The sequence below is a fragment of the Hemicordylus capensis genome, chromosome 1, assembly GCF_027244095.1.
Source record: "Hemicordylus capensis ecotype Gifberg chromosome 1, rHemCap1.1.pri, whole genome shotgun sequence".
Classification (NCBI taxonomy): domain Eukaryota; kingdom Metazoa; phylum Chordata; class Lepidosauria; order Squamata; family Cordylidae; genus Hemicordylus; species Hemicordylus capensis.
The window spans coordinates 329174200-329185742 of record NC_069657.1 but is presented as its reverse complement, the minus strand read 5'-3'; positions in this window follow the sequence as shown (position 1 = coordinate 329185742).

The window sequence follows — 11543 nt, the reverse complement described above, 5'->3', positions numbered from 1 at the left end:
GGGGAGCAAGGGACAGAGTGAGAGGAGGGAATGCCCCTGTGTGACTTTGCCATTTGACAGGCTGACAAACCTGGGCTGGTACGTGGTGGTGTTCCTGTTGTATAATAATAATAATAATAATAATAATAATAATAATAAGAAGAAGAAGAAGAAGAAGAAGAAGAGTGATTTCTGTGGCCCCTATGGTGTTGGGGTGCTCTCCAAAAGACCTTGAAGAGCACCTCAACACCATAGGGGCCACAGAAATCACCATCAGCCAATTACAAAAAGCAGCTTTACTGGGAACGGCCTATATTCTGCGACAATATCTATAGCGATTGACAATAAAATTCTGGCATCCCAGGTCCTTGGGAAGGACTCGATGTCTGGATCAAACAAACCAGTCAATAACACCTGTCTGACTGTGTAAACAAGAAATAATAATAGCCAAAAATTATTAAGAAAAAATAGAAAAAATAACAAAATACATAGAAAAAATAACAAAACGCAAAGATCTACAAATTGAAATAGAAAGGCTGTGGCAGAAGAAGACCAAAATAATCCCAGTGGTCATTGGCGCCCTGAGTGCAGTTCCAAAAGACCTTGAAGAGCACCTCAACACCATAGGGGCCACAGAAATCACCATCAGCCATTTACAAAAAGCAGCTTTACTGGGAACAGCCTATATTCTGCGACGATATCTATAACAACTGACAATAAAATTCAGCCATCCCAGGTCCTTGGGAAGGACTCAATGTCTGAATAAAACAAACCAGTCAATTACACCTGTCTGACTGTGTAAACAAGAGATGATGATGATGATGATGATGATGATGATGATTAGTTGATTTCTATACCGCCCTTCCAAAAATGGCTCAGGGTGGTTTACACAGAGAAATAATAAATGTTGCCGGGTAACTGCTTTGTTGGATTGGAGACAGAGAGCGGGGCGAGTGCTCAGAGAGGCAGCCAGTGAGAAGTGCTGTGGGTATGGAGAGGGCGCGATCCCGGGCGGGTCTGCACTGCCATCTCTATTATTGTTGCTGCAGAAAGCAAACAAAATCACAGTTATGCTGCTGCCACCAAACCTCAGGTTGCAGTGGTGAAATCACTACAAACGGAAGGTTAAAATTGGAGTTTGGCGAGGCAAACCGCAAGTTGCTTTTGCTGCAAAATTGTGGTTGCACACATTCGGACAACAATGTGTATCTTTTGCATTGTTTATCATTGCTTTTGGGTGACTGGCTGATAATCACAGCAGTGGCTCCTCTTAACTCAGCCAGAGTCTTCCTGAGCAGCAGAACATTTGTTTGGGAGAAGAGGGGACTAATTTTTGCTGAACTCCCCTGCCTCTGTAAGTGCTCCTTGGTTTGCGGTGCAACCCTCAGGGCCATGTCTCTGGAAGGCAAAGAGCACTTATGGAGACAGGGGAGATCAGTGAAAATTGTCCCGCTGCTTCCATACCAGTAGTGGTAAAGAAAATGCTTCCAGACTGGTAGTAGCCTATACAGGCAGGGGAGGCAGTAAACAAGTCACAGGTGTAGCTCATTTCTACTCTACTCTCCCCACACTGACCACCTCACTCTGCCTTGTTTTGCCCACTACTGTGTTAACCCTTGGTGCGTGGGCTAGTTATTCATCCAGTTCCCCAACAGAACAGATAACCAGCCTGTGCTGTGCACATAGGGTTAACATGGCGGCTGGTGAGATGATGCAGAGGTGAGGCAGTGGGGGTGGTGAGAGGAAAATGGGCATGAGGTGCACCTGTGGCTCAGTCCCTGTCCCACCTGTATAGGCTCCTACTGCCCCATGAGCACACTCTGCTTGTTGGGAAGTCTCCAAATTCAGGGACAAAGCCTTTTGTGGCATCCTTAGAACACTGCTCTGTATGTCAGATAATGAGGCATTTTAATGATTATTTCCACACATGATTAGTGTGGAGGGCCTTACCGGGCACTGTGGGGAGAGCGGGAGCTCTCCCCACAGACGATCAAGCCTGCAGCCCTGGGCGGAGGTGTCCTGGAGCCAGTGGGGGCTGCTGGGATTGAGGGCTGCTCGGCCCCCCGAAGTCCCAGGATGCCCCACATGAGCACGCGGGACATTCTGGAGAGACCCCCGAGGCCGGGAGGCTGCCTGCAGCCTCCCAGTCAGGGGTCTACTCGTGTGTCGCTGCATGCCGCAGCAATACATGACCAAAATACCAAGGTTAATGGAGTCACTCCTCATTTAAGGGGAGGGGGAATTAGGTGGGCTGGCTGCCTTGGAACTACCGGGCTCGCTTGCGAGTCCAGTGGTTCCCACAATCACTAGAAAGGGAGCTAGGCTCCCTTAGCCCACTTTCTAGTGATCGTGGGAATGGCTTCAATGTCTGTAGATTCTGATGATTCTGCCATTGATACAATATGGGGCAATACTCCACCAAGCATATTGTCATGAGTCTCTTTCTTTCACCATGCTAAGAACCCTTTAAATATGGTTTTGTCTCATCTGCTAAGATCCTCTGCAGAAGCCGCACAAGTGAAATATGCTAAGAGTGCTGAGGGTATTTGGGTGCATATTCTGCTTGTCCAGGTAGACCTTGGTAGACTGGTAGACCTTGTTGGGCCTTGTACATTTCCATGTCCAATTGGGTGTGTTCCAGAGCCTACTCATCACTCTTCTGTAGCTGCATATTGCATGGTAAAACCACTAATAGTGGCCAAGTTGTATTTTGGGCAATTCACCCATCATTCCTAATCTTCTAGACACAGACCAATTCATAACTTCTCAAATTTGAGACCAAACCAATGACAAATGGTTTGCTGACATTACCCCTTTCTGTCTTCCACTAGAAAATAAGCAGATCAAAAGAAAATGGACATGGGTGTGCCCAGTCACTGAACCCCCACCTAAAAAGTAAAAGGCATTGTGAACTGGTGCGTGGCCAGGACAAGGAACTCTGTGAAGGATTGCTCAGCCGTCTTCTCTGGTCCTCTGGGCTTGATGCTAATGAGTGGGTAGCACAGGAAGGCACTGACCCCAGCTGGGCTACCATCCCTCAGGTATCACTTCACCTAGGGTTGGTGGATGGCAGTCAGCTGAAGCCACTCCCTCTGCACCTTTTAAGGTGCCATGCCAATCAAGCCCAGGTGGCTCTGGTGGACAAAGATCCAAACTGCATGACCCTCCAACATGACATAGCAAACTGGCTGAGAGGCAGCAAGAAGGGAAGCCAACCAGCCAAAACTGTCACCGCACCCTGTGAAAGTCCAACAGGAGTACCTATCAGGACCATGAGAAAATGATTCCCAGGTTCGGGTGGGTGCAGTGAACCAACACCTTAGTCCTTGAACCAATAAACCTTTTGAAGCACACTCTGTTCTTTCTGGTCTTTCATTGCTGCATGAACCCAAAACACCTTCCTGGTCCCTTAGATGCAGAACTTTCCCTTTTGCGGAGAGAGGATACATCCACTGGCATTTTCAAAAACTCAGTGATTGAGCTGGAGACACCTGCCTGGCACATGAAAACATCAGACATACCATAGTACATTTTAGACTGTAAGCCCTTTGGGGACAGGGATCCATCTTTATTTCTCTGTGTGAACCGCTATGGGAACTTTTGTTGAAAAGTGGTATATAAATATTCTTTGTTGTCGTAAACAGACTCCCACATTGCTTTAGTGGTGCTGGGTCGGCATTATGTCTTCTAACCCACCATCACACATGGGGACAGTTATTGAGAAACATTTCCAGGCACCTTTTCGTCCTTCTCTAGGGAGTCCCATAGCATGAGAATCAAAGGCCTGCAGAATGTGAACATTACAAAGTGAATTAACATTTTCCCACATTAACATTTTTTTCTGGTATTGCATCTATCTATCTATCTATCGTATTTTTATACTGCCTGATATGTATATCTCTAGGCGGTGTACAAATTTTAAAATATTTAAAGTCACAAATTAAAATACATGACAATAAAAACAATAGAATAAAATTATTAAAACAAGGTTTTTTAAATTATAAAATTATTAAAATTAATTATAATTAAAAACTTGAGAGAACAGGAGGGTCTTGAGGGTCTTTCTGAAAACAAACAGAGAAGGAGATGCTCTTATTTCGGCAGGAAGCTTATTCCAAAGCCCTGGGGCAGCCACAGAAAAAGCCCGGTCCTGTGTTGCCACCAAATGAGCCGCTGGCAACCATAACCGGACCTCTCTAGAAGATTGTAACAGGCGGCAGGGATTATGACAAAAGAGGTTCTCTCTCAAATAGCCTGGAACCAAACCATTAAGGGCTTTATAGGTAATAACCAGTACTTCATATTTCACCCGGAAACATATTGGCAGCCAGTGCAGTTCTTTTAGAACAGGTGTTATGTGGTCCATTCATGTTGTCCCAGAGACCAATCTGGCTGCCACATACTGTACCAATTGTAGTTTCTGGTCTCTGTACAAAGGCAGCCTCACACAGAGCTCATTACAGTAGTCAAGCCTGGAGGTTACCAGCATATGTACCACTGTTTTAAGGTCATTCACCTCTAGAAATGGACGTAGCTGACATATCCACCGAAGCTGATAAAAAGCACTCTGGGCTACTGCCTCAACCTGAGAAACCAGGGAGAGCTTTGGGTCCAGGAGCACACCCATGCTATATGTACCTGATCCTTCAGGGGGAATGTAACCCCATCCAGAACAAGCAGATCTAAACCATCTCTCGGGTCCTGTACCTGTACAGTCAGTACTTCCATCTTATTTAGATTCAGCTTTAGTTTGTTATCCCTCATCCAGCTCATTACTGCCTCCAGGAAGGCATTTAGGGAAGATATGCCATTTCCTGATGAGGTCAGCATGGAAAAGTAAATCTGGGTGCCATCAGCATATTGGTAACATGCAGCACCAAACCTCCTGATGATCTCTCCCAGCAGTTTCATGTAGATGTTAAAGAGCATTGAAGACAGTATGGAGCCTTGTGGGACTCCACTCTTCAGTTCTCACTTAGCGGAAAAACAGTCTCCAAGTGACACAATCTGGAATCTGCTGGAGAGGTAGGAGCAGCACCACTGTAAAACAGTGCCACCCAATCCCAACTCCCCCATGTGGTCCAGAAGGATGTCAGGTTTGATGGTATCGAAAGCCGCAGAGAGATCATAAGAACATAACAACAGCCCTGCTGGATCAGGCCCAAGGCCCATCTAGTCCAGCATCCTGTTTCACACAGTGGCCCACCAGATGCCGCAGAAAGCCACAGGCAGATGTTGAGGGCATGCCCTCTCTCCTGCTGTTACTCCCCTGCAACTGGTACTCAGAGGCATCCCGACTTTGAGGCTGGAGGTGACCCACAGCCCTCCGACTAGTAGCCATTGATAGACCTTTCCTCCATGAAGTTATTTAAACCCTTCTTAAAGCCATCCAGGCTGTTGGCTGTCACCACATCTTGTGGCAGAGAATTCCACAAGTGGATTATGCATTGTGTGAAAAAGTACTTCCATTTGTTGGTCCTAGATTTCCCAGCAATCAATTTCATGGGTCCTAGATTTCATGGGTCCTAGATTGTTGGTCCTAGATTTCCCAGCAATCAATTTCATGATCCAAAAGGATCAGCAGAGTCACACTCCCTCTGATGATATCCGGTTGGAGATTATCCATCAGGCCGACCAAGGCAGTCTTGACCCCATAGCCCACATTTAAGCCAGTTTGAAATGAGTCTAGATAATCTGCATCATCCAAAACTGCCTGGAGCTGAGAGGCCACCACCCGCTCAACCACCTTGCCCAACCATGGGAGATTAGAAACAGGTTTGTAATTAGCTAACTCTGAGGGATGCAGCGTAGTCCCCCCCCCCCAAGAGTGGTCTAATAATAGCCTCCTTAAGACAAGGAGGCATCTTGCCCTCCCTCAGAGAAACATTTATAATATTAACCAGACCCTCTCTGATAATATGATTATCTGATGCAATAAGCCAAGTTGGGCAAGGGTCGAGAGAAGAGGTTGTAGGGCGCACAGTCCAAAGCAGTTTGTCCACTTCCTCAGGAGTCACAAACTGAAAGTGATCCAATCTAATCCAATAAGAGGAGTTGCTGGACACCTCCACTGTAGACTCTGCAGTAACTGTGGAATCCAGCTTGGCCCGAATCTGAGAGATTTTATCTGCAAATAAGTCGTTAAAGACATCACAGTGAGTGACTGATGGTTCCGAGTCTAAATTTAATGGGGAGGGGTACATACTAGCCCCCTCACAACCCCAGACAACTCAGGAGGACGTTAATTGGCAGAAGCAATGCAGGCAGAAAATAACTGTTTCTTTGTTGCCCGCACTGCCAGAGTCTTCCTCCACTTGCGCTCTAATTGTCTACCTCATCACTTCAGCTACCATATCTCATCCAAATACCACTGGGCTGTCTTTAAAGCGAATTGGAGAGGACGCTTAGGAGCTATTGTGTCTACTGCTCTAGTTAGTTCATTATTCCATCTTTGTACCAGAGCATTGACAGAATTGTAATCAGAGCCAACCCTAAACCCTCCAAGGCTTCTTGGAATCCTGTTGGATCCAATAACCTCCTCGGGTGAACTAATAGCAATAGCAATAGCAATAGCAATAGCACTTACATTTATATACCGCTCTATAGCCGGAGCTCTCTAAGCGGTTCACAATGATTTAGCATATTGCCCCCAACATTCTGGGTACTCATCTAATAGGTCCTTCACCCCTGCAGAGGTAGTTCATGAATGTAAGTTCTACTTTTACCAGATGGTGATCCATCCATGACAGTGGGGAGATGACAGGCGTCCCCACCTATGGAACACCTCCCTGATCAGAGCAAAAGACCAAATCAAGTATGTGACCAGCATCATGTGTTGGACCAGAGACCAACTGGGATAAGCCCACAGTCGTCATGGTCGCTATGAACTCTTGAGCCACCCCCGACAACCCGGTCCCCAAATGATCATTAAAGTCCCTCACCACCACCAACATGGGTGACTCCAATGGCAACTCAGCAACCAGCTCCGTCAGCTCAATTAGGGACTCCACTGGGCAGTGGGGTGATCGGTACACCAGCAGAAGTCCCAATCTATCACTGGTCCCTAGGCTTAGGTACACACATTCATTATAGGCCAAATCCCTGACAGGGATCCTGTTAAGGGAGATGGTATTCTTATAGACCACAGCCACCTCACCTCCCCACCCACATCATTTCACCTGCACTACCATGGAGTAACCCTCAAGGAGAAGCTGGGACCAAACTAGACCACTAGCCTCTCCCGACCAGGTCTCCATAATACATACCAGGTCAGCTCCTTCACCCATAATCAAGTCATGGACTACCTTAGATGTATTTTGAACCGACCTGGCATTACAGAGTAATTGGGTGAGGTTCTGTGGGTGGGTGGCATTGCTCTCCAGAATCAAAGAGAGTGGTAGGCCTGCTGGAAGGCAAATCAGCTATTAAATTTCTGAATTCCCTTCCCCTATAACAGCCCGCTGGCCTATCAATGCCATATCTTCCCCACCACCACTGGTATAGCTGCCCCAGGGTCACTGCCCATCTCCCCATCTCTGTTCAGCCCAAAACACATACCTGTTCCAGGCCTAGCTAAATACTAAGTAACAATAAAGTGAGCCGGAGTCTTCCTTCCAGCCATTCAGGTTAATAAGTCAGCCCCAGCCCTCAGTCCCACACCTGAAGCTGCAGCCCACTCTAATAAAGGCCAAGAGATCCGAAGCCCAATGGGTGTATCTCACACCCACACCAATCAGGCAGTTTGGCCAGGTGCAGAATATATAGAGATAGACAGATAGACAGACAGACAGACAGACAGACACACACACACACACACACACTTAGAGTGAGTTCAGCCCCCAATAATAAACAGGCTGCAAAGAGGAGGACAAGAGCACAGAAAAAGCCTTGGCCAGATCCTTCTCTCACCCAGAAGGATTCCTCACCCCACAGCCGTCTTCTAGTCACCTTTCTAAATTTTGGGGGGTGGGGGTGGAATATTTATGCATTGTTGACTTTCTATATCTTGATATTTTTCATTGTGCACATGGAGCATTCCCCAGCACAGGGCAACTCCTCCTTACACAGAGTTCCATCATGTGTGCAGCACACCCCCATCGGTGTATTGGAGATGTTGTACAAAGGCCTATACATTTCATTGCAGTACTCCATTAGCTATGGCTTTGCCCTCTACCTCATTTCTGACCTATAGTTGCTTCATTCCTTCAAACTAACTTCAGGCAAGGTAGACACATATTGCCTAATGTGGAAGAAATCCACATTGCCTGAACAACTCACAGCCTATGTTGACTGTGTCTCCCAATGGCAGGTGATGGAACGAGCATCAGTTGTGCCAAATGGACTGTGGCCAACAGTTTAGTCCCAGGAGTCAACACCACAGTTCTTATTGGCTTCAGTGAGGGAAGGATATCATGCTGTGTGACAACAACAACAAAAAATAGAGGAATAATATAAACACTTTTTTAAAAACCCCAGATACAATGATTTCTGTTAGTACCGACATCAGTGGTATAATGTTTATAAGTTAAACTAATAACACTATACATATTTTAAAAAATGAAAGGGCTCAACAGGTTATCGTGGATCTAATTATACCCCAGACAGATTGTGGAGACAGGTGGGGAGGGAATCTCTTTGTTGTGATTCAACAGATACATAAACCCCAGGAAGCTCTTAAAATCTTGCAAGAGACGGGCTCATTTAATGTTAAACTGTCTGAGTGAGAGGGGATCAGACATAGCAAGGAAGACAAGAGATATATAAACAGTCAAGAGATTACTCTGCTTGGTATCAAAAGCCACCCTCTCCAGAGAGTTTCAAAAGATACTGAGTAGTCTAGATTCATTCTTCTTCACTGTCGGAACTATCTGTTTTATGAGATTAACTATTTTAACTTGCTAGAATTTTTTTTTTTTGGCGGGGGTGGGGGAGGTAGATGTGTTACATTTCTTTTTCATTAGTCCCAAGGTTAACTTTGTTTTATGTTTTGGTAGTTGCCCCCTGTCTCTTAAAGGCAGACTCCAGTTAACCTCTGAAAAACTTTTCACTTGCCTCTAGTGAATTATCTTTAGATTAGAAGTGGGGTACTGTGATCAAGAGATAAATTTAAGGGAGGTATCTAAGGGCTGGTTCAGTTATTAGTCACCCTTGAAATCCCCGACACATCATGATGACATGGACATGAGTCTCAGTCATGTGTGCATGCACCTACCGCTATGTGAAATAATATACACACCTACCTAGATTTATGCTATTTGCCCAATTTTCACAATCCCTCCACTTATGAATGGGGTGGAAAGGAAGTAGATATCAGGCAAATTCCACATACCATCATACAGATGTATGAATGGCTCACATGTGACAGCCATAGGATCTAAAAATTGTTTTAATTTTTTATGTCAACTGCCTGGAGATGTTTTATATTAGGTAGTTTATAAATCCAAAACATAATAAATAAATAAGTCACGATTTTGACCAATTAAATGTATTAACACATTAATTAACTAAGGATTCACTTCTCTGGCATTATTAAGCTATGGTAAATAACAATGAAATTGCAACGTCAATTGAAATGTGGGTCAGGCATAATGAACATGGCTTTCTTACCCACATCAAGAATGCTACTTGTAGTCTGAATTCTCTCAAGATACAATAGCCCTTGGTAAAGCCTAACCACCTTACCTAGGGGAAGATACTACAAAGCCAAAATGGGTCTCAGGCAATTAGTTGTAGCTGGTACTATGCCAGCTGGCGAGCAAAGTGCAGTTGGCATTGGGAGGCTTCTATAGCAGCTAATCCTTTATGGAGTTGGATTAATTCTGAGGTTAGAAGATTCTCCACAGCTGGGATTTTGGGGGTTTTCAGCCAAGTAGAAGAGTGAAGGAACAGTTGAGTGGAGAGCTGTGTGAAATTGCACTGATTAAAACCATCAAGTTCTGAATGATCACATAACAAACATGCACAAATGAACTAGCTTTCAGTTTAACTTTTTTTAAATCCTATGCTACTAATTAAAATATGGTTGAAGCAAGATATCATTATTATTTTGTTATTTATTAATTATTAATTTATTTATCAATGTTTATACCAATATGTACATCTCTAGGCGGTGTGCAAAATTTAAAATATTTAAAAGTCACAAATTAAAATACACGACAATAAAAACAACAGAATAAACTAATTATTAAAACAAGTTTTTAAAATTATTAAAATTAATTCTAATCAAAAGCCTGAGAAAACAGGAGAGTCTTGAGGTTCTTCTTGAAAATAAACAGAGAAGGAGATGCTCTTATTTCAGCAGGGAGCATATTTCAAAGCCCTGGGGTGACCACAGAGAAAGTCCGGTCCTGGGTCGCCACCAAACAAGCTGGTGGCAACCGTAACTGGACCTCTCCACAAGATCGTAACAGGCGGCAGGGATTATGACAAAGGAGGCACTCTCTCAAATAGCCTGGACCCAAGCCGTTAAGGGCTTTATAGGTGATAACGAGCACTTTGTATTTCACCCAGCAACATACTGGCAGCCAGTGCAATTTTTTAAATCAGGTGTTATGTGCTCCCTTCGTATTGTCCCAGAGACCAATCTGGCTGCCACATTCTGTACCAATTGTAGTTTCTGGACTATGTAAAAAGGCAGCCCCACATAGAGTGCATTACAGTAGTAAAGCCTGGAGGTAACCAGCATATGTACCACTGTTTTAAGGTAATTCACCCCTAGAAATAGATGTAGCTGACATATCAACCGAAGCTGATAAAAAGCGCTCTTGGCCACCGCCTCAACCTGAGAAATCAGGGAGAGCTTGGGGTCCAGAAACACTCCCAAGCTACGTACCTGATCTTTCAGGGGGAGCGTAACGCCATCCTGAACAGGCAAATCTAAACCATCTCTCGGGTCTCAGCCCTCCAGAGTCAGTACCTCCATCTTATTTGAATTCAACTTCAGTTTGTTATCCCTCATCCAGCCCACTACTGCCTCCAGGAAGGCATTAGGGAAGATATGCCATTTCCTGATGAGGTCAGCATGGAGAAGTAAATTTGGGTGTCATCAGCATATTGATAACACCCATCACCAAACCTCCTGATGATCTTTCCCAGCAGTTTCATGAAGATGTTAAAGAGCATTGGAGACAGCATGGAGCCTTGTGGAACTCCACACTTCAGCTCTCACTTAGCAGAACAACAGTCTCCAAGTGACACCATCTGGAATCTGCCAGAGACGTAGGAATGGAACCACTGTAAAACAGTGCCACCCAATCCCACTTCCCTTGGGTGGTCCAGATGGATACCATGGTTGATGGTATCAAAAATCTTAGAGAAATCCAAAAGAATCAGCAGAGTCACACTCCCTCTGTTGATAGCCAGTTGGAGATCATCCAGCAAGGCGACCAAGGCAGTCTTGACCCGATAGCCCACACAAAAGTCAGTTTGAAATGAGTCTAGATAATCTGCATCATCCAAAACTGCCTGGAGCTGAGAGGCCACCACCCACTCAACCACCTGCCCAACCATGGAACATTAGAAACAGGTCTGTAATTAGCTTGCTCTGCAGGATACAGTGTAGCTTT